Source organism: Piliocolobus tephrosceles, chromosome 17, assembly GCF_002776525.5.
Source record: "Piliocolobus tephrosceles isolate RC106 chromosome 17, ASM277652v3, whole genome shotgun sequence".
In the NCBI taxonomy this organism is placed as follows: domain Eukaryota; kingdom Metazoa; phylum Chordata; class Mammalia; order Primates; family Cercopithecidae; genus Piliocolobus; species Piliocolobus tephrosceles.
The window spans coordinates 73,448,119-73,467,724 of record NC_045450.1 but is presented as its reverse complement, the minus strand read 5'-3'; the positions used below and the strand labels follow the sequence as shown (position 1 = coordinate 73,467,724).

Below are 19,606 nucleotides of genomic sequence, written 5' to 3'. Positions count from 1 at the left end.
ATTAAATTCTCTTTTTAACCCTTTGAACCTCTGTCCTCCCTTGTTCCCAGCGGGAGGCCTCTGGTGGATGCACCATGCTCCCCACCTGCCCCCGCTCTCTGGGTCTCTCTCCCAGCTGGAACAGCCACTTCCCCGGGTGCCTTCCTTGGGCCACAGCCTTGTGCCTCGGTGGCTGCTGGATGCCTGAGTGTGTGGGTGGTTCCCAGTGTGTGGGATGGTGCACGAGCTCACGCCCTTCTGTGTGGGGTCACACACCCACCGCAGGCCGTATTTTTGCTCACGTTCATGTTTCTCCATGGTGGACGCTGGGTTGCAGGGACCCTTCCTGTGTGCGCTTGAGGATCTGGGCAGCTTCTGGTGCCAGGCCCATGGGGACGCGGACCGTCTCGGGTGCCAGCGCTGAGGCGTGCAGTGGACGGCTGTCCTGCCGGGCACTGCCAGGGCCCCTTAGGCCGACGTGCGTGGCCACCCGATTCCCCGCCGTTGTCTCAGGAGCCTTTACTGAGTGGGGTGGATCAATTTTTCGGGTGTGTTTTAATAGCATAATTACAGGGAGTATTTCAGGCTCCCTCTGACGGGCCGGCAGGGTTTGGCTGCCGGCTGTTTACCAGGCTCCAATCTGCACACACTATTTTTCGGTGGGTATTTATAGCTGGGGCTGCTGCTCCTTCCTCAGGTTCAGGCTAAAGAGGGACAGCGGCCGCCTCAGCCGCCCCCTGTGGTTTCCTTTGCCTGTGGACGGGCGGCTAAAATGGGCCCAGGAAGAGTCAAGAACAAGGCCGGCTCTGGGTGCCGCAGCTCCACCCCCAAAAGCAGGAAGGGGGCTCGGGCCATGCCCATCTGTGAGCCCCACTGGTCCGGGAGCGGCCTCAGGCCGGGGAGTCCTGGACCCCGCGGTGCCTGGCTGTGTTTGTCCCCCTCCCTCCTGTGTGTCTAGAAGCCTCCAGCCTCGGGAATAATGAAACTCAACTGTGACTTCAACAGATTCCTGGGCCCGCGGGAGCTCCCGGAGGCCTGTGGCTGTGGCAAGACCTGGAGGGCCATGCGAGAGGGGCAAATGCGGGTTTGGGGAGGCTGCCTGCCTGGGAGGGGCCTCGAAAGAGGGGACAGGCGTGGGTTTGGGGCTGCCTGCCCGGGAGGGGCCTTAAGGACCCCAGGTCTGGTCTTGGTCTCACTCACCTCCCGGGCCCCCCAAGGCCTGCGGTTTGCAGTGTGTTGGCTGGGACCCCCACTGTCTGCCTCTACGCAGGCTCAGCCACCATGCGGCCCTCGCTCCCTCACTTACTTGATTTCTATTTATGGTTAAAGCACCGTTTGAAACGACCCATTATTAAAGCAACATGAAAGGGAGTTTTGAAAGGGGAAGCCATCATCCATCCCACTGCCCCTGCCTCAACGGGGAGCTGCTTTTCCTTTCCTATCTGTGGGCCAGTGACAATAAGGACCCCACAACGGGCGGCCTGCAAGGCTCTGCCCCAGCCTCCGCTTTCTCCCTCCTTGGTGGGTGCATGCCCTTGTGCTTTTCCTAAAAGAGCAGGTCTGCCCGGGCATGGTGGCTCACACTTATAATCCCAGCACTTTGGGAGGCTGAGGCGGGCGGATCCCGAGGCCAGGAGTTCAAGACCAGCCTGGCCAACATGGCAAAACCGTGTCTCTACTAAATATACAAAAATTAGCCGGCCATGGTGGCAGGCATCTGTAATCCCAGCTACTCGGGAGGCTGAGGCAGGAGAATCACTTGAATTCGGGAGGCGGAGGTTGCAGTGAGCTGAGATCACGCCACTGCACTCCAGCCTGGGCAACAAGAGTGAAACTCCATCTCAAAACGAAAAAGAAGAAGAAGAAAATCAGGACACCTCAGCGTGGTGCGGGCCCTTCCCTCCTTCTAGTCCCTACCAAGAAGTGAGCGGGCCCAGCTCTCCTGCCGGGCGAGGAAGGGGCACACACATTCCCCTCTTGGGACAGCAGCAGCAGCAGCCCTGTTGCACACACGAGGATGAGGACGTGCAGGCTCAGGGGCCGTGGGTGGCAGAGAGGCTGTCGGCACTGGATTGGCCCGCCCCAAGCCAGGGTCCGGCCCCACAGTCCTGTCCCCAAGCCCTGGCCCTTCTGCGGTCAGTCCCGTCTGCTAAATCCCCTGCTCTGCCCCCGGTGTGTGGTCCCCCAGTTCCCTCCTGTGCTCGTTCCCTGGTAACCTCCCGCGGCTTCGCCTCCGCAGATGCCCTGAGCACACACCGTCTCCCCTTCCTCCCCTCCCAGATGTGCATACAGGAGCTGCTCAAAGGCTGGGGCAGCCAGCAGGGCCCTGGGCAATGCCCTGAGCTGCCAGGTCCTGTCCCTGCATCTTGTCCCTTCTGTGTACCACGGTGTGGGATCTTGAGTCCTGGGTGGTATGTGTTGAATCTGAAAGGAAACTGCCCCTGCGCTCCCCAGCTTGTAGCCCGTGGGCCTGGCTCTGAGGCCTCGACTGCCCCACGGCCTGTGCTGCACGTGCTGGGGCCAGGCTCTGGCTCTGGCTGATGCCTCCCGTGGCTTTAATCTGCATGATCTGGATGCTTAACAACGGTCTTTGCCACTGCGTGTGCATTGCCTTCTGACGAGTCTCCTCAAGTCTCCCAGCTGTTTAAATGACGTGGTCTTTTCTCTTTTGACCTGTTGGTGCCATCAGCCAACCTCCTGCCTGCACTCTCCCTCCCCTTGGCTGCCACTCCTGTGCTGCCCTGTGCAGTGTCTTGTCATTTCTTTCTCTCTTTTTTTTTTTTTTTTGACAGAGTCTTGCTCTGTCACCCAGGCTGGAGTGCAGTGGCGTGATCTTGGCTCACTGCACCCTCTGCCTCCCAGGTTCAAGCAATTCTCCTGCCTCAGCCTCCCTAGTAGCTGGGATTACAGGTGCCCACCACCACGCCCAGCTCATTTTTGTATTGTTAGTAGAGACAGGGTTTTGCTATTTTGGCCAGGCTGGTCTCAAACTCCTGACTTCAGGTGATCCGCCCACATTGGCTACCCAAAGTGCTGAGATTACAGCCATGAGCCACTGAGCCCAGCCCCGGCCATGTGTTTTTAAGAGCAGGCATTTCATTCAGATGAAGCCTGGACACTCTCGGGGTACTCTGGTCAGGGGCTCTGCCTGCCACTGAACGTCCTCTCCCTGTGTGGGTGGCCGTGGCATCCGGGCTGCACTGGGCCCTGTTCTGCCTAGCTCCTGGCCGCTGGGTCTGGCCTGGTGTCCTCTCTGTCCCGTGCGGGCGCCTCTGCCTCCTGCTCCAGCCTGTCAGGGTCAGGGACACCCCTCTGCCATGCTCCGGAGCCCCCTGGTCCCCTCACTCCCTTACATCCTGGGTGTCACGTGCACGGCCGGGACTCTGTCGTCTTCATTGTCTGGGCCGGGGCCTCCCTGGGTGTCTGCTGGATGGAGGGGGTTCCTTTGGGTGCCTGCCCAGTGAGCTGCCTCCCAGCACCGCCCTGTCGTTACATAGCGACTGTCTTCGTGCCTGGTTTTCCTTCCTTTGACTGGTTTCCCTGGGGTTAACTCCCAGGCCTTGCATTACCATCTCCCAGTGCCTGGGTGGTTTCAGCACCCAAGAGCCTGTGCTGAGGCATCTTAGACCGTGTGGGCACCACTCGCTTCTGCGCAGCCAGCTCCGGGGTACCTTGTTTCTTGTGGAGTCCTCCAGGGAGCCCCATGTACCCCAAGAGTGCTCTCCCCAGCCACTTGGCATGAGATAAGTGGTTCCTTTGCCCTTGGGCCCCATCCTTGTCTGGTCAGTCCTTCGTCATGTGGTCAGCGTGGGACTGCCGGCCTCCTTTTCAGGCTTCCTGGGACCCTGCTCAGACCTGCAGCTGGGCCAGCAGTGCCCACCCGTTTCTCCTCCACGCGTTGTGCAGAGGCACCTGGGCCGCTGCTGGGGACTCTGGCACCCAGGAGTGAGTCTCCTTGACCCCAAGCTGTCCTGACTATCACGGCTGGGGCCTGTATTTCCCCTTCAGCACCCATGGGTGTCTTTCTCCAGTTTGTATTATGATTTTTATTTACTTACTTATTGAGACAGAGTCTCGCTCTGTCGCCCAAGCTGGAGTGCAATGGCATGATCTCGACTCACCACAAACTCCGCCTCCTGGGTTCAAGCGATTCTCATGCCTCAGCCTCCTGAGTGGCTGGGACTACAGTCATGTGCCACCATGCTGGACCTCTAGTTTACATGGTTACAGCCAGGTCAGGGAGTCACCGGGTGTTGCCGTCCTGTGGGTGGGAAGGGGGCGCAGGCAGAGGCCGGGAGGAGGTGACAGTGATGAAGTCAGCGTGCCGCTCAGGCCACGCCCACCCAGCCCGGCCTGGTGACTTGTTCCTGCTGTGCTGGGAGCTGCATCCTAGACCTTATCGCTGGGCACAGACCTTCCCAGCCAGGGTCGAGGGAGGCCCGGAGGGGCCCCAATCTCTGAAGGTCAGCAGTGTGCGGGGGAGGAGGCTTGTGGTCCTGAAGGGACTTGGGGGACCTGCAGGGAGGTGTTGGTGGTCAGGGATGGTGGCACCTGAGGGGGGACTTTCGGCAGGTCCAGAAGTGCCCAGAGCAAGCTCCAGTGGGGCCCTGCAGTGAGGGGCTGGGGTCGAGTGACCCTCTTCCTAAGACCACCCAGGAGGACACCAGGTGCAGGGAGGCCAGACCCCTCTCCCCAGCCTGTCAGCCTTTTCCCTATCAGACCCTGTCCCTAGGAGAGGGGGGCCTCAGGCATGGCCTTGAGCCCCCAGGGTTTTTTTTTGAGGGAATCGCCAGCCGCTGTCTTCACCCTTCCCCTAGTGAGGCCAGGCTGTGTAGGGCCACGTGGAGATAGTCTGCGCTGCACCCGTCAGTCGTCTGGCTTCCTGCCGACCCTCGGCCCCCGTCCACCTCTGGTCTGGGACAAGGCCCCCTCCCTGCCCACCTCCTCCCTGGCCGCCACGCCGGGTGGGCAGACCTCCTCTGTGGTTTCTATTCAGGGGGTCCCCTGTTGGCTCCCCACTCTTGGAGGGCCGTCCTGTCTCGGGCCTCCCCTCTACTCAGATTCCCTGAGCGAGGGCCCAGGCTTGAGGCCAGGAGTTACTGGGGGGCCAGAGGGGGAGGCCCAGCCTGAATCAATGAGACCCAGGAGGGACAAGGCACGTGGACCCGGGGGCTGGCTGGAGCCACTGGTGACAGATGGAGGAGTAATTGCTGCTTCCAGAGCACAGCGAACTTGAGCTCCCTGGAGTGCCAGAAGCTTCTGGGTGGACAGACAGGCTGCCTCACATTCCAGAGGCTGACAGAGTCTTCCAGGCAGCCCTGGGGCCAGCTGGAAGCCATGTGCCTCTACCCACATGTCCCGTGGGCGTTTGTAGGGGAGGCTGGCCCTGCCGTGGCCCACTCCAGCCTGTGGCCCACCCCAGCCTGCGGCCTCAGGAGCTCGCACCTTTGCAAGATGGTGACATGAAGACTGAGCCAGGGCTGCTGCGGGCATCCCCCTTAGAGAATGGGTAGGAGGGGCACAGACCTTTTTGTTTCTTTTTTTTTCTTTTTCTTTTTGAGACAGAGTCTCACTCTTTGGCCAGGCTGGAGTGGAGTGGCGCGATCTCAGCTCACTGCAATCTTCGCCTCCCAGGTTCAAGTGATTCTCCTGCCTCAGCCTCCCGAGTAGCTGAGACTACAGGTGCCCGCCACCACGCCCGGCTAATTTTTGTATTTTTAGTAAAGACAGGGTTTTACCATGTTGTCCAGGATGGTCTTGATCTCTTGACATTGTGATCCGCCCGCCTCAGCCTCCCACAGTGCTGGGATTACAGGTGTGAGCCACCGCACTCTGCCAGGCCTGGGCCTTTTTATGGGGGAGGAAGCGGTGCCCTCTGCCAGACTCTGGCTGTCTGGCCCACCTGCCTGTGGACTGGGTTCTATAGGAGCAGCATGAGCAGGGGCCAGCAGGCTTCCAGGGCCCTCAACTCCAGCATGGCTGTTGGTTATTGGCACCTGGGCCTCATGTCTACATGGAAAGTACATTCCGAGCTGGTGGCTAAGCCACAGGAGCCCACCTAGCCGTCCCAACCCCCGGCTCACTCGCTGCCGTGAGATGTCTGGGATTCCGGGCCGTCCTTCCCATCTCAGACACAGACTTGGGACTTCAGCGCTGGACACAGGTGCTGGATCTGGGGTCTCAGTGGCACCAGGGATGGTCATTCTGACAGCCATGCCAGGGTGTCAGGAGGGCCAGGGGCCCCAGGGGATGGGCATTGGCTCTACTGTGTTACCACTGCAACCTTGTCCCACCCAGCACCTCCCTATGTCCCTGCTCTGACTCTGCTGAGGGGGACACCCATAGCTGGCTTGGGACCTCCGCTGGCCACTGTCACAGGGCACTTGTAGAGTGGCCCTGCTGGAGTTCAGGCTTGGGTGCCTGTGGCCCCTGAGCCCAGCAGCTGCGTGAGCCGTGGGGAGCTGAGCCCCTAGTCAATAAAGCTGCGTGCTTCTCCCTGCCTGCTGGGCTTGGGGCCTGCAGGGCAAGGGAAGCGGTGGGATGGGAGCCCGGCCTGGCCTGGTTTCTTGTTTTCGCCACGACCCCAGCTCTGTACAGTCAGATGCAGCTCCCAGTCCTAGCTTTGCTGCCGAGCACCGCTGGGCCGATGGTTGGGTAAATCTGTCAGCGTCTCTGAGCCTCCAAAAAAACTTCATCTTTAAGAGTGGGACTGGCCTGGTCCTCCCAAGTGGGGTTACTGGGTACAGGGTTCCTGCAAGGCTGGGCCCGGTGCCAGCAGCAGTTGCTCTGTCTGTGGGGCCCTTCACACGGTTGACTTTTATCTCCCTGTGAGATTTTTATCTCCCTGTGAGATTGGCACCTGCCCTGCTCTGCCTCACGGCTTTGGCTCTCAGGGGCCAGGACGACCTGCCAGGTGACAGGGGCGGAAGGACCTTGCAACCCGTAGCAGGATGTGAGGGGGTGGAGCCACTCCGCCCAAGCCCCGCCTGCAGATGAAAGGCCCAAGAGCCTCTTAATCACCTGCGCTCAGGGCGTGTGAGGGCAGGGAGTCCTTCCAGTGCCACCCACCGGATCCCTATAGTAAGGAGCGCCTCACCCAAGCCCCCAGGGCATGTCAGGGGTCTCCCAGGTGAGGACGTGAGGCCCAGAGACTCTGGTGGTGGCTGGTGTTGCCTACGGCGGGGCCGTGCGGGGCCCAGTGGAGGACGCCTGGCCCGGACCTGGCTGCTGCGTGGGAACCGTGGGGCGTGCTCAGGGTGACTTGGCACGACTGGGCTGCCGGCTGGCCTGGCTGAGTCACTGGCAGTGAAGGTACCAGGTGGTGGACGTGCTGGGCAGCTGGCAGGAGAGCACCCCCACCCAGGACCGTGTCCAGGCCGAGGGGGAAGGGAGCATCCCAGGCAGGCAGTGCCCATGCTGGAGCCCCTGCGCTAACGGCCACCTCTCCTGATGGACTGCAGTTCTGGAGCTGCCCCTGAGGAGAACGCCCTGCCCAGTGTCCTGGCAGAGTCTCAACTTAAGACACTCCCAGGGTCGGTGGGCTTGACCCCTTGAGGCAGCGAGCTGCCGCCAGGCCAGGGCTGGGAGTGAGAAGGAGTGAGACCTCCCCCGCCCCGCACTCCACCGTGCCATCCTCGGAACAGCCCGACCAGGCAGCCACTGCCGTCCCCCGACCCCACAGACAGGAACTACAGGCTCCTAAAGGTCGAGCCAGCTCCCAGGTCCACAGCCAGAAAGTGATGCAGGCAGGGCCTGGCTTGTGACCGGGTCACGGGGGAGCGGGCTGTGCGCAGGCATCAGGCTGAGAGGTCTCGGGGATGCGTCCTGGGAGCTGCGTGCCGGGCCGTCCCGTGGGGCTGCCTGCAGGCTGCCTCCGGCTTTGGCAGGTTCTGTCCCCACAGACCGAGGCTCAGGAAGACCGGATTATGTCCTCTCTGCCTCGAGAGAGGGTGGGGAGGGGCTGGAGCTTGCGGGCAGGGAGGACACCCTGGGAGGCATCAGTCCTCCTCCCCGGGGACAGGCTGTGCATCAACAGTCCCTCGCTTCCTCTCTTGCGGGCAGAGGCCTGGGGGTCCGGAGCCTCCAGGTTGGAGTAGGTTAGCAGGGCCTCCGAACCCCCCACTGCCCCACCATCTGGCATTGGAAGGGGTATGACCCCTAGGGGACCTGTTCACCACACTCTGCCCCATGCCCGCCTCTGTCCCTCTAACCTGCGCAGGAGCAGGGCCAGCGCTGAGCTAGCAGAGGCGACTGGGGGCCTGTCCTGGTCCCGCCCACCCTGGCCCCTCCCTGTTTCCCACCACGCTCCACCCACCAGAGCTACATGTTCTGTTTGAGCCTTAGCCCCAGATCTGACCCAGGTCCTTGGAGGCAGGCAGTGACAGCCAGGCCTGGGGTCCTCTGCCTGCTGTTGACTGGAGGCTGCAGGTCCCCAGGCTTGGCCCTGACCCTCAGGAATGGAGCCGGCCGACATGAGGTGGGGCTCCGGTCAGGTGCAGCGGTAGGAGAGGAGGCGGGGCTGGTCCCACAGCTCCCTCGCTGCTGAGGCGTTCCACAGGTCTGTCTTCATATTGGTAAGGAAAATGCAAGGATGCTGTAGTCTGGGCATCCCAGGCCCCAAGTCTGAAATCCAGACCTAAGCGAAATACAATTCCACACCTGACTTCATGCGCCAGGTCACAGTCAAAAGCCAGAATTGGCCGGGCGCGGTGGCTCACGCCTGTAATCCCAGCACTTTGGGAGGACATGGCGGGAGGATCATGAGGCCAGGAGTTCGAGAGCAGCCTGGGTAACACAGACCCCGTCACTATTTACACAAATAAAATTACGTGACTGCCTTTAGGGTATGTGTACGAGGTATATATTGAAATGTAAATAGAATTTTGTGTTGAGTCCTGTCCACAAAATATCTCATTATGTATGTGCAGATATTCCCAAGTCCAGAAAATCCCAAACTGGGAATACTTCTGGCCCCTTTGGATGAGGGGCCTTTACCCTGCATAACAAGAGTGAGTGCCGGTGCTGCTGTCCTAGCACATCTCAGTGTGTGGCCTTTGCAGTGAACAGGGCTGGTGTCCTCACTGCACAGATGAGGAAACTGAGGCCCAGCTTGCTTTGCCAAAGTGGAGCTGGCCCCGGCCATGGCTATTCTGGCTCCAGATCCCAGGGTCTGCAGCCACAATGCTACTGTGCCCAGGACTGGGCCCTGCAGCTTGCGGTGTCACTGGCCTGCCCATTGTGGGCAGCGCCCCCCACCCCCCACACAGACTGGCCGAGGCCTAGAAGGGAGCAGGGCCTGGCTGAGGCTGCAGGGGTGGAGACAGGGAGCCAGCCCCTCACTGCCAGGAAGGGCGCATCCGTCCCGGCCTCTCCCCAGGGAGGAGGGAGGAGTGGCTGAGAAGGAAGCGCTCTTGCCCTGTGGACGAGCTCCTGCCATACAGGCCAGGGAGCCCCCGCCCACAGGCCGCTTGTCAGGGCCACCCGGGACCCCCGGGAGGTCGGCTGCTCGCTCTGCTGTTAGGAATTGGATTAGTTTTCCATAAAAACAGGATGTGGTGGGTGAGAGGGCAGCATGTCCGTCTTTCTTTCTCACTCCCCCTTTTCCAGGAACTGAGCACATGCATAGCCAGGCTTTAGCCAGGACCGTCCAGTCCGCTCCCCACCCCGCAGAGGGAACAACCCACTCTCTGCTGTTAAGTGGCCACTTAATCAGCTTCTCCTCCTGGCCTGGGGAGCTTCTTGGAGCCGGCCTGCCGTGGTGGGAACAGCTATGGGGACACCCTGCCACAAGGTCCAGGAGCTAAGCTGGGGTATAGGGGGAGGGGCTGCGAGGCCCAGGCAGTGTGCCAGGCCGAACAAGAGGAGCCCAGCCCCTGCCCCCACCAGCTGGCAGCCCTGGACCGAGGTTGGGCCCGTGAGGTTGGCTGGGCCCTGGGCCCCTCTCCCCAGGACAGGACTGTGGTGACACGTGGTTTTGGGGGCTCGTGGGTCCCACTTTGCAGGCCTCTGCTCTGGAGGGTCTGGTCCATGGGGTCCCCTCCAGAGGGCCTGGGGTCTGGACCCGGGAAAGGGAGCGGGAGGAGCATGTGTGTGAGTCTCGTGCTGTCAGGGAGTCCGGGAAGCTGCGAGGGCTTGGGGGTTGTGTCAGGGAGTGTGGGTTTTGCCCTGCGGTGGTGGGAGCTGGCTTGAGTCCCCTGGATCCCTCAAGGCTCTAGTCCTGAGTCCGGGCTGTAGGGCAGGGCAGGGCAGGGTGGGGTCACCCTGAGGCGGAAGGCTCAGCGGAGTTGTTCTGGCCTGGCTCTGCCCCTCCCTGGCTGGGCGGCCTCACCCTGTGACCTATGGGGACCCTGGTTCCTCTGGGGACAGCAGTGGCTCTGCCTTCCTAGGTGGCTGAGGGTGACATGGGCTACCCCTGCAAATGCGGGGTCTGGCTCAGTGGTCAAGCACATGATGGCATGGGGCTCTTGGGGTACCGAGAGAGATGGGAGTGGAGCAGCGGTTTGCAGGGAAGCTGGCGGCTTCCACCCAGCCAGTCACCTGCAGTAGGGGAGTTCCAAAGCTGACTGACGCTTCCACCTTGTGGCTGGTCCCCTTCCCTCCCGCCTCAGTCATTCTGGTCTCTGGGGGATCAGGGCTGGGGGGCTCTGGGTTGTGGGGGGGCTGTTTTTGTGACTCAGAGCTCTCCCAGCACAGTCGCCTGAGCTCCTTCCTCATGGGCAGGGCCTGGCCTGGGGGTCTCAGCACAGCCACAGTCCAGGGATGCCCTCGCAGATGGCCCTGGATGGAATTCCAGAGCTCAGAAATGGCTGCTTCCCGGAAGGATGTCCCGAAACTCATGAGACCATTTCCTTCTGGGGAGGGAGAGGAATGGGGAGATGTGTGGAGAGAGTGCAGCGGCTCAATACGGGAAGGAGCTAATCAATCAATCAGGGAAGCCGATCGATCGGAGAAGCCGATGGGAAAGCCGTGCGTGGTAGAACCCGCGCGTGCGGGCGGAGTCACAGCGCTCACAGGTTGACCGTGACGACTGTCACTTGGGTGTCACTTTGGGCTCTTCTGTGCGTTTTAAAAACTTTAGAAAGCGGAGAAGAGGAAAGGGAATGATCTCTGAGATTTTATGGGAAGGGGAAACTGAGGCCCACACTAGCCAGTTTGGGCCCAGGGTTCCAGCCTGGGGTGGCCCCGGCCCCCGTGGCCTGAGGGGACTGTCCCTGCGGCTCTGAGAGCAGCTGGGGCCGGGTTCCGGGGCTGGTGATCCTGGGCACGAGCCAGGAGGATATATTGATACGTCTGTCTGCCTGTGAAATGGGTATTTAAGGAGCTGGCGCACGCGACTGTGGGGCTGGCGCGTCTGACGTTGGCAGGGTGGGCTGGCTGGCAGGAGCCGCGGTTGCAGTCTCGGGTCCACGCCGTGCGCTCAGGCGGGGGTTCTCTGTGGCCGTCCTGGGAAGTTCTCCAGGCCTCAGGCGTCCGCTACAGCACCTTGGATGCTACAGCTGATTGGATGAGGCCCTCGTGCCGTCTGCCAATTGGATGAGGCCCCTGTGCCGTCCGCCGATTGGATGAGGTCCTCGTGCCGTCCGCTGATTGGATGAGGTCCCTGTGCCGTCCGCTGATTGGATGAGGCCCCCGTGCCGTCCCCTGATTGGATGAGGCCCTCTTGACGTTCCGCCGATTGGATGAGGCCCTTGTGCCGTCCACTGATTGGATGAGGCCCTCGTGCCGTCTGCCGATTTAAATCAATCTCATTTAAAAAATACCTACATACCAGGTATTTTTAACTAAACTGGGCAGCGTGGCCCAGCCGCCCTGACACATGAATCAACTTCACACCCCACCGGCAGGCGCGACCGCGGCACCCAAGCTGCCGACTGAGAACACAGCCGCGCCGACTCTGGTCACACCTCCGCCAACCTCAGCACCTGCTCAGAATGGAGAGAGCTGCCGGCGCGGCCTCACGCCTGTAACCCCAGCACCCTGGGAGGCCCGGGTGGGCGGGTCCCCTGAGGTCAGGAGTTTGAGACCAGCCTGGCCAACGTGGTGAAACCCCGTCTCTACTAAAAATAGAAAAATTAGCCGGGCGTGGTGGTGGGTGTCTGTAGTCCTGGGTACTCAGGAGGCTGAGGCAGGAGAATTGCTTGAACCCAGGAGGTGGAGGTTGCAGTGAGCTGAGATTGTGCCATTGCACTCCAGCCTGGGCGACAGAGTGAGACTCTGTCTCAAAAAAAAAAAAAAAATTTTAGAGATAACGACTTGGGCTCTCTAGGGACCAGGAAGCCAGGCTCCAGGTGCTGCTGTCCAGCCCTGTGCCAGCTCTACGAGGTCCTCACCTGGCCACGTGTCCGGGCAGTGCTTCTGGGGCAGCATCTGCTGGGAGGGCAAGACAGTCCTGGTGCAGGTGCCCAATTCTGTCCGCATTCCACTTACTGAGAATTCAAGGCACAGAGCGGGAGGGCTGAGCTAGGACCAGACACCAGTCTCCTGCGGAAGTACACAGGCATGATGGGCGACCGTCCTAGACACCTGCCCTGAGATTCCCCTCCCTCTCCTGCCCTGCCCCAGTGGCCTGGGGGGAAGGGAGAGCAAGGTTCTGAAGGGGGTGTGACCAGACACCTGCCCATGACCCCCCCCCCTCCAGGCTGCCTCCGAGTGGCTGGTGAGTCCTCTCCCACCCTTCCTGCAAGAGAGGTGGCCAGGCAGCATTCCTCCCTGGGTGCCGGGGAAGTCCCTTGAGAGCAGGCCAGCTTGTGGCTGGGCCCTGGGGCAGTCTAGACAGGCCAGGCTGGACAGGCCAGGGGGGCTGGGTGCTGCTGGGTGAATCACAGGGTAGGGGCTCTGAGTTAGCACCCCAACTTCTGTCCTGGGCCCAGCACCGCTGAGGACACAGTGGGCAGCCAGGTCTGCCAGGGCCGGGTACCTGTGTTTGGAAGGCAGTGCCGCTCCTGAGAGGTGGTTCCCGGGAGGTTTTCAGTGGCCAGGGTTCTTAGGAAGTCTCGTTGCCTCTCTGGGGTGAGTTGCTGGGGCTGTGGTTGGAGTGGTCGTCAGTGTCTGCCCCTGGTGCTGAGGGCGGAGTCCTTGTTTTGGGAGGTCATGGCATGATGCTGGGGGTCAAAGGCAGGCCATGGCAGAGGCATTTCTTTTCTCTTTTCTTTTTGTTTTTGAGACAGAGTTTCACTCTTGTTGCCCAGGCTGGAGTGCAGTGGTGCGATCTCAGCTCCCTGCAATCTCTGCCTCCCAGGTTCAAGCAATTCACTGTCTCAGCCTCCCAAGTAGCTGGGATTACAGGTGCATGCCACCATGCCTGGCTAATTTTTGTATTTTTAGTAGAGATGGGGTTTTGTTATGTTGGCCAGTCTAGTCACGAACTCCTGACCTCATGATCCACCTGCCTTGGCCTCCCAAAGTGTTGGGATTACAGGCGTGAGCCACTATGCCTGGCCTGGCAGGGGAATGTCGGTGCGTGATCTCTGCCTGCAGAGCTCGCTCGTGTTTCCCGGAGGACGCTTTAGAACATGGCGCCTGGGTCTGGGTGAGCCTCAGCCTGAGCATCTACCTGCTCAGGACCCAGCGACGCTGGTGGTGTGGACCTCAGCTCTGGAGAATGGGTTATGTGGAGCCTGGGCGCCTGGAGGAACCTGGGGGAGGTGTTGCCGCGTGCTCGCTGCTGCGGCTTCAAGAGGACCCCATCTCTTGTGGCCGAGACCCCGTGTCTCACGGCATGTCCTGCCTCGTACCCCGCCTCACCCTCCGCAGCTTTGTGACCTCTGGGTTTCCCCCAGGACCTTCGCATCTGATGTTCCCGGATCCTTCCCGCCACTGGGTCCTGCTCCAGTGATCCCTGGGGAAGCCTTCTGTGAGGACCCAGCTCAGTGTCTGGTGCTAACTATGGCTCATCGTGCACTCTGGCCCCCAGGAGGCTGTGGGCTCCTGAAACTCCTCTGAACCATGGGCTTCCAACCACGCCTGACCCCTGCATGCCGACTCTGTGTGCAGGTGTACAGCTGTGCCTGGGGCAGGCTTGCTGTGATGGCCTCACAGAGCCCGGAGAGCTGCCTCCTAGCTTCCAAAGCCTTCATTTCAGGCGTAATGGGCCGTCTCTGCAGGAATCCTACCCTCTCAATTAGTCTGGAATGCTGGGGGCGGGGCCAGCTCCAGGTCACAGAGCGACCTTGTTTACCTGGAACCTTAACATCGTCCCTTCCGTGCTAATCAGTGTGGTCCACGCGGGCTGTGGAATGTGCCGTCCACTCCCTGGGTCAGCCAGAGAGTGTCAGGGAGCCCCTACCGGCTGTTACCTCAGGGCTGCCCTGACCCAGCTCTTCACTGTGCACATTTGTACCGCACCAGACCCTGGCCGCCAGCTCCAGGTGACAAGGCATGTCAGTGCCTTCCTGGTCTGGTTTGTTTTTTGTTTTGTTTTAAATAGGGATGGGGTCTTCCTGTGTTGCCCAGGTTGGTCTCGAACTCCTGGGGTCAAGCGAACCTTCTACCTCAGCCTCTTAAAGTGCTGGATTATAGGCAGGAGTCCCCACACCCGGCCCACCGCTACTTTCTAGGCGAAGAGACAGAGTCCCAGAGAAGAAGCCGGGGTTTGAGTGCTGGTCTGCGGCCGGTTCTGCTCACCCCAGCCTCTGCCTGGGGCCACGCTGTTCACACAGGAGCCGCTCACAGGCTGAGGCCGAGAGCAGGGCCCTCCTAGGGGAGCTGGGCCCCCGGAAGTGCCCTGAGCCGCCAGGAGCTGGCCCTGCATCTCATCCCTGTCTCTGGAGGACACTGGCTGCCAGCTCACCAGCTGGCCCCTGGGCAGGCTTGAATCGTGACCTGGAACGCCGGACGTCTCTGGCTCCAGCCCTGGACCCGCACCCTGTCCAGGCACCCCAGGGCCAGACTGTTTTGGGTGCACCCTCTGGACAGGGTCCCCCGGTGACGGCCATCCGTGGAAAGCTATGGTTCTTCGGGAACTACTGATTCCTAATCCTGAGCCTGGAGCTGCCGGGTGCAAAGTGGGAACACGGGCGTGTTGCGGGCTGGGGGTCCTAGGAAAGAGCCCGTGGGACTCATGTGCTCATAGCTTCTGGCCGAGGGGCCGGCTTGTGGCTGGCTGTCCTTCCCAGCCACGCCTGGTCAGGGCTTGTGTGCAGAGCGGCTGAAGCTGTGGGAGGCCACACTGTCCACACAGCGCCCTGTGAGCCCACCGTGCCTCAGTTTCCCCATCTGACAAGTGGCACAACAGGAGCCGTTTCCTGGCACAGAGCTCAGGGTCAGGACTGACTCAGCACTTGTGGGCTGCTGAGAGACCTGAGGGGCTGCCCCACCCTTGCCTTGGCTGTCGCGGGTGACCTGGCAAACCACTCCGGCCATGGCGCTGCTGAGGGTCTACACTTGGCAGTCAGGGTGTGCTGCTCGGCTGAGAGCCCCTTCTCCTCCCCAGACACATCCTCTCCTTGAGGCTGGAGGGGGTCCTGCCGTCCCTGGGGTTGTGGAGTTGCAGGAATCCAGGAGGGCAGTGCCTGCAGCTCAGATGGGGGCCGGTGGGCAGGGCCAATGCACTTGGACCCTCCGAGGATGGCAGGAGAGTGCCCTGTGCCAGTCGCTGACCTCAGGTGGCAGAGGCCATGGTGTGTGAAGGGAGGAGAGCTGAGTTGGAGGCCTTACTTGGTCACCGTCCCTCTGAGTGCCTGCTGTGTGCAGAGGCCAGCGGGGGCCCCTTCTTCATCTGGGCTCTGCCCAGACCCCTGGGTGGGCCGGGAGGGAGGCCTTGCTGCCCACAGAGGTGGCTCTGCCTGACCCAGCTCCCTTCCCAGGGCACGGTGGAGGCATACGGTTGGCTTTGTCAGACATTCGGGGACCCGCGTCCTTCCTGGGGCCCCACCCTGTACCCACTGTCCCCACCTATTTACCTGTGTCTGTGCCAGAGATGGCTGCCCAGATAAGCCCTGGTTTCCTCCCTTTCTGAAGAGGCTAGAGAGGAGCCCACTTGGGCAGAGAGTCAGGGGATTGCTCTGTGTGGAACGCGGGCCTCACCCATGCCCTGGAATCTGTCCCCTTCTCCATTGTTGAGGGATGAGTCCCAGATCCCTGGCCCTCCAGGAGAGCCCAGCACAGAAAAACGCTGAGGCCTCCACACCTTGGCAGCACTGCTGGTCGTCTGTGGGGAACGACAGGCCCTTCGGAGGGTGGGGGAGGCGGGGAGGGCAGTGGAGGGAGGGTCAGGGGGAAGGGGGGAAGGGGGGAAAGGGCCACCGAGGCCCCGATGTGGGGGATGCCTCATGCGTTGGGGGGGCGTTCTCATCTCTGCCCGGTCTCCTGCCATGCTGGGGGTCCTTCACTGCTGACCCCAAGTACCAAGAAGATGAGGATGGGGTGTGAGCAGCACTGGGGAGAACGCAAAGGCACCTCCCAGCTCACCCGCCCCCGCCCCGCAAGCACGGTTGCCATGGTGTGGGGACTGGAAGGCAGCAGCTTTGGGACCAGACTGCGTCTGGCTTGGGCCGTGCTGCTGGGCCTCTGGTCAGCACCATCGTGCCCTCCAAGTCACTCAGCCTGGTGCCCTCCTGGGTTAGGGCAGTGCCACAAGAGCTCAGGCCCAGATGTACAGGTACCACTGTTCCGCCACCACAAGTCGCCTGGGGAGCCCTCCCTCCTGCAGCCTCCGTGTGCTCATCTGTGAAATGGGCGTGTTGGAGTCACCCCTGGCTTGTGTGAGAATCCCAGGGGCTGATGCCTGCAGGACCCTGTGGGCTTTGCCCCACTCCCCGGGCAGAGACAGTTCCCCCAGTCCCAACCACGTGGCTGTGTGCAGCAGGTGCCTGCTGACCCTCTGTTCCTGCACAATCACCTTGTTCACAGACAGACCCACCCCCGCCCTGCAAACCCCTCCAGGGGCTGCGGGCTGAGTGTGGCTGGGAGGGTGACCTGGCTGTCCACACCAGCAGGTCTGAGAACAGTTGGCTGTGGCAGGTGCGGTGGGTGCCCAGCCCACAGCGGCCACCAGGCCTGCAGGACCCTGCCCTGCGTAGGTCAGATGAGCCATAAAACTGAGTTTCCTGGACACTGAGCTGATTAAACCCGGACACCGAGCTAATTAAACCCAGGCACCCAGCTAATTAAATGCTCCAGAAACTGCTCAGGGCCCCAGGCTGCTGGCCGGGCTCCAAGTAGTTAAGGAACATTCCATTTACCACCTGCTGCCTCGAAGGCAGGGTGGCTCCCGTCGGGCCCCTGCCTGTCCTGGGTTCCCTCGGTGCTGCCTGCCCTATGGCTGCGTCCCACTGTTGCCTTTGGTCAAAGCCTGCTCTCCTAGGGCCTGGAGTTCTCCCGTGAGACGGCAGGGGTTGGTTCGAAGCTCTCTGAGGTTTTCAGAGTTTTGTGAAGGGCTCTGGACTCCATTTTCTGTCTCATTGCTAGACAGAGGGTGCAGTTTCTCTCAGCTCTCCTGTGTCCATGAGGCGGGAAGAGGGACTTCCCCAGTCCTCAGCTCGGCGCAGAGTGCGATGGACAGAGAACTCTGCAGGATCCCAGCCTGAGACTGTCCAGCGCCCCGGGGGAGCGAAGCCCGTGGCGTAGCCATCTGTAGCCATGGCCGGGGTCACTAAGGGTGCAGAGGCCCTGCTGGTGAGGGCTGGGGGGGCTTCTGGGGTGGTGGGCGCTAGAGGCGGGACCGCTGCTTGTGGAGGGTGGGTCGGGGTCACATCCGCTGCGGCCTTGGAGGGGCAGGTGGGAATTCGTGTGGAGAAGGACTGAAGCAGCTGGGGTTTGGGGAGCATGTGTGGAGCAGGCCTGCAGGCCAGGGTGGCTGGTGAAGGTGGGCCTGGGCAGGCTCGGCCTCCATTAGGGGAGCCCCCTGTGTCCCCTCCCCACACAGCTTCCACCTCTGTCTGCTCTCCAAGGCTCCTGTGCTGGGGCTGTGGGGTGGTAGGCCATGCGGCCTATGTGAACCTCACCATAGACCTCGCGGTGAAGGCTGCGGGGGGCATCTGGGGGCCGGCTGGCTTCCCCCGTCCCCTGGGCCAACCTTGCCAGCCTCCTTCTTCCATAAAAGTGAGGTCCGTCTGAGCCCTCATGGCCCCTCTGGGTCTGGGTTTGGTTTTAGTGCTCTGCCTGGGGTCATGGCAGGTAAGGCCCACCAGGCTCCCTCGCAGAGCAGGGCAGAGCAGCAGCCGCCGGGAGCTGCCCAGACCACGTCTGCTCTTTTCTTCTTCCTCTTCTCCTCTGCCCGGCCCCGCCCACCGGCATAAGCACCAGCACAGAAGTGTTTATGGGTTTCTCTTCCAAGCCAAATAAGGCAGAGAGCGCATTTGCAGGAGTCGGAGCAGGCTGGGGGGAGGGCAGATGGGGCTTGGACCAGGACCCCGGCTCCCTGTAGCTGCCTTGGCCTGGCAGCTGTCATCTGCGAACTAATCCTCCCCGCCCTCACCCGGCCCTTTTTGGAGCTTCCCATGCTCAGCTGGTAGCAGAAGAAGTCAAGACCTAGCAAAGTGCCCGCCCCGGCCAGGAGGCCCAGGTTTTAGTCCTGTGGCTGCGGCTGTGAGCTCTGGGGACTCAGACGACTCACGTCCTTCCCAGCTTCTGTTCCCTCCGATGAGAGGAAGGCTGGACCAGGCCACCTGCCCTGCTTCCATCCCATCTGTTCCCTCCAGTCCTTTTTCTTTTTGGCCAGTTCACTTGTTGATAACTCCAGCAACGCATGAAAACATTCCCCTTGTAGAAAAGGGAAATGCTGTGGCTAGGAGGGACCAAGGACCTCTTCTGCAGGGACAAACACAGCGGCTTGGTGCGGGTCTTCCTGGACCTTTTGATATATCCTAGACATGCAGAAGTTCAGTTTTACACAAAAGGAGTGCTAGGCGTCTGACCCTCTGGCTTGTATCCCTCAGCAGTGCCACAGAGCTTGGTGCGCGCTTGCTGTCTCATGCTATGTGTCAGGCACTGTTGTCTCTGCAACAATCCTGTGAGGAGGGAGTTACGGTTCTTGATTTATAAATGAACAAACTAAGAGGAGACTGGGCTCATCTGTGGTCATCTCAGCAGCTGTGAGGGGTCAGGGCCGGAGCCCAGTGGTGTCATTTTATAGAGCACGTACAGACGTGACACACAGGGTTCCGCCGCACACCCTGCTGCCCGGCCCACTCTGCGGGTGGGTGCTGAGGCTGTTCCTGCGTCTGCTGTGTCTCGTGGGTCCGTGGGTGCCTGTGGAGTGGGGGTGGTGGGCTTGCATTTCCAAGCACTGCCCCGTCACAGGCTGGGGGAGAAGCAGTTATGCATGAGCTGCTGTGAGCCCCAGGTGCGATGCGCATCACAGCAGGAGGAGCCCTGGGGATGACTGAGTGACGATGGGCGGTGACAGAGCTCACAGAGGCCAGGGTTGCCACCAGGCCAGGGCACTGCTGGGGCCAAGGCTGGGATGCAGCAGGATGTTGGTCTGTTGGGGAGTGGCAGGAAGCTTACAGGGTCAGCTGACACAAGGGGACCCAAGGTGGTGGGAGCCTTGAGTGCCAGACCAAGGAACTGGTCTGAGGCCACAGCTGGTCTCAGTGCACAAGGACGCGGGCTGAGAGGGTCGCTGCCCCTTGATGGCCATCCCCTTGCGGGAGGAGAGGCCGGGCAGCCGCTGCCGGGAACCCACCTG

General features: G+C 61.4%; 1 protein-coding gene and 1 long non-coding RNA gene across 4 annotated transcripts in view; one reads left to right on the top strand and one right to left on the bottom strand.

The window, feature by feature from the left end:
- Window positions 1–4,356, bottom strand: part of LOC111553821 — a 9,322-nt gene extending 4,966 nt beyond the window's left edge. Inside the window, exon 1 of the long non-coding RNA XR_002735080.3 lies at window positions 4,101–4,356. This is a non-coding gene — a long non-coding RNA (uncharacterized LOC111553821). The remainder of the gene's footprint in view (window positions 1–4,100) is intronic.
- PIEZO1 (piezo type mechanosensitive ion channel component 1) overlaps window positions 1–19,606 on the top strand; it is a 64,808-nt gene that overhangs the window by 6,472 nt on the left and 38,730 nt on the right. The window lies entirely within an intron of this gene.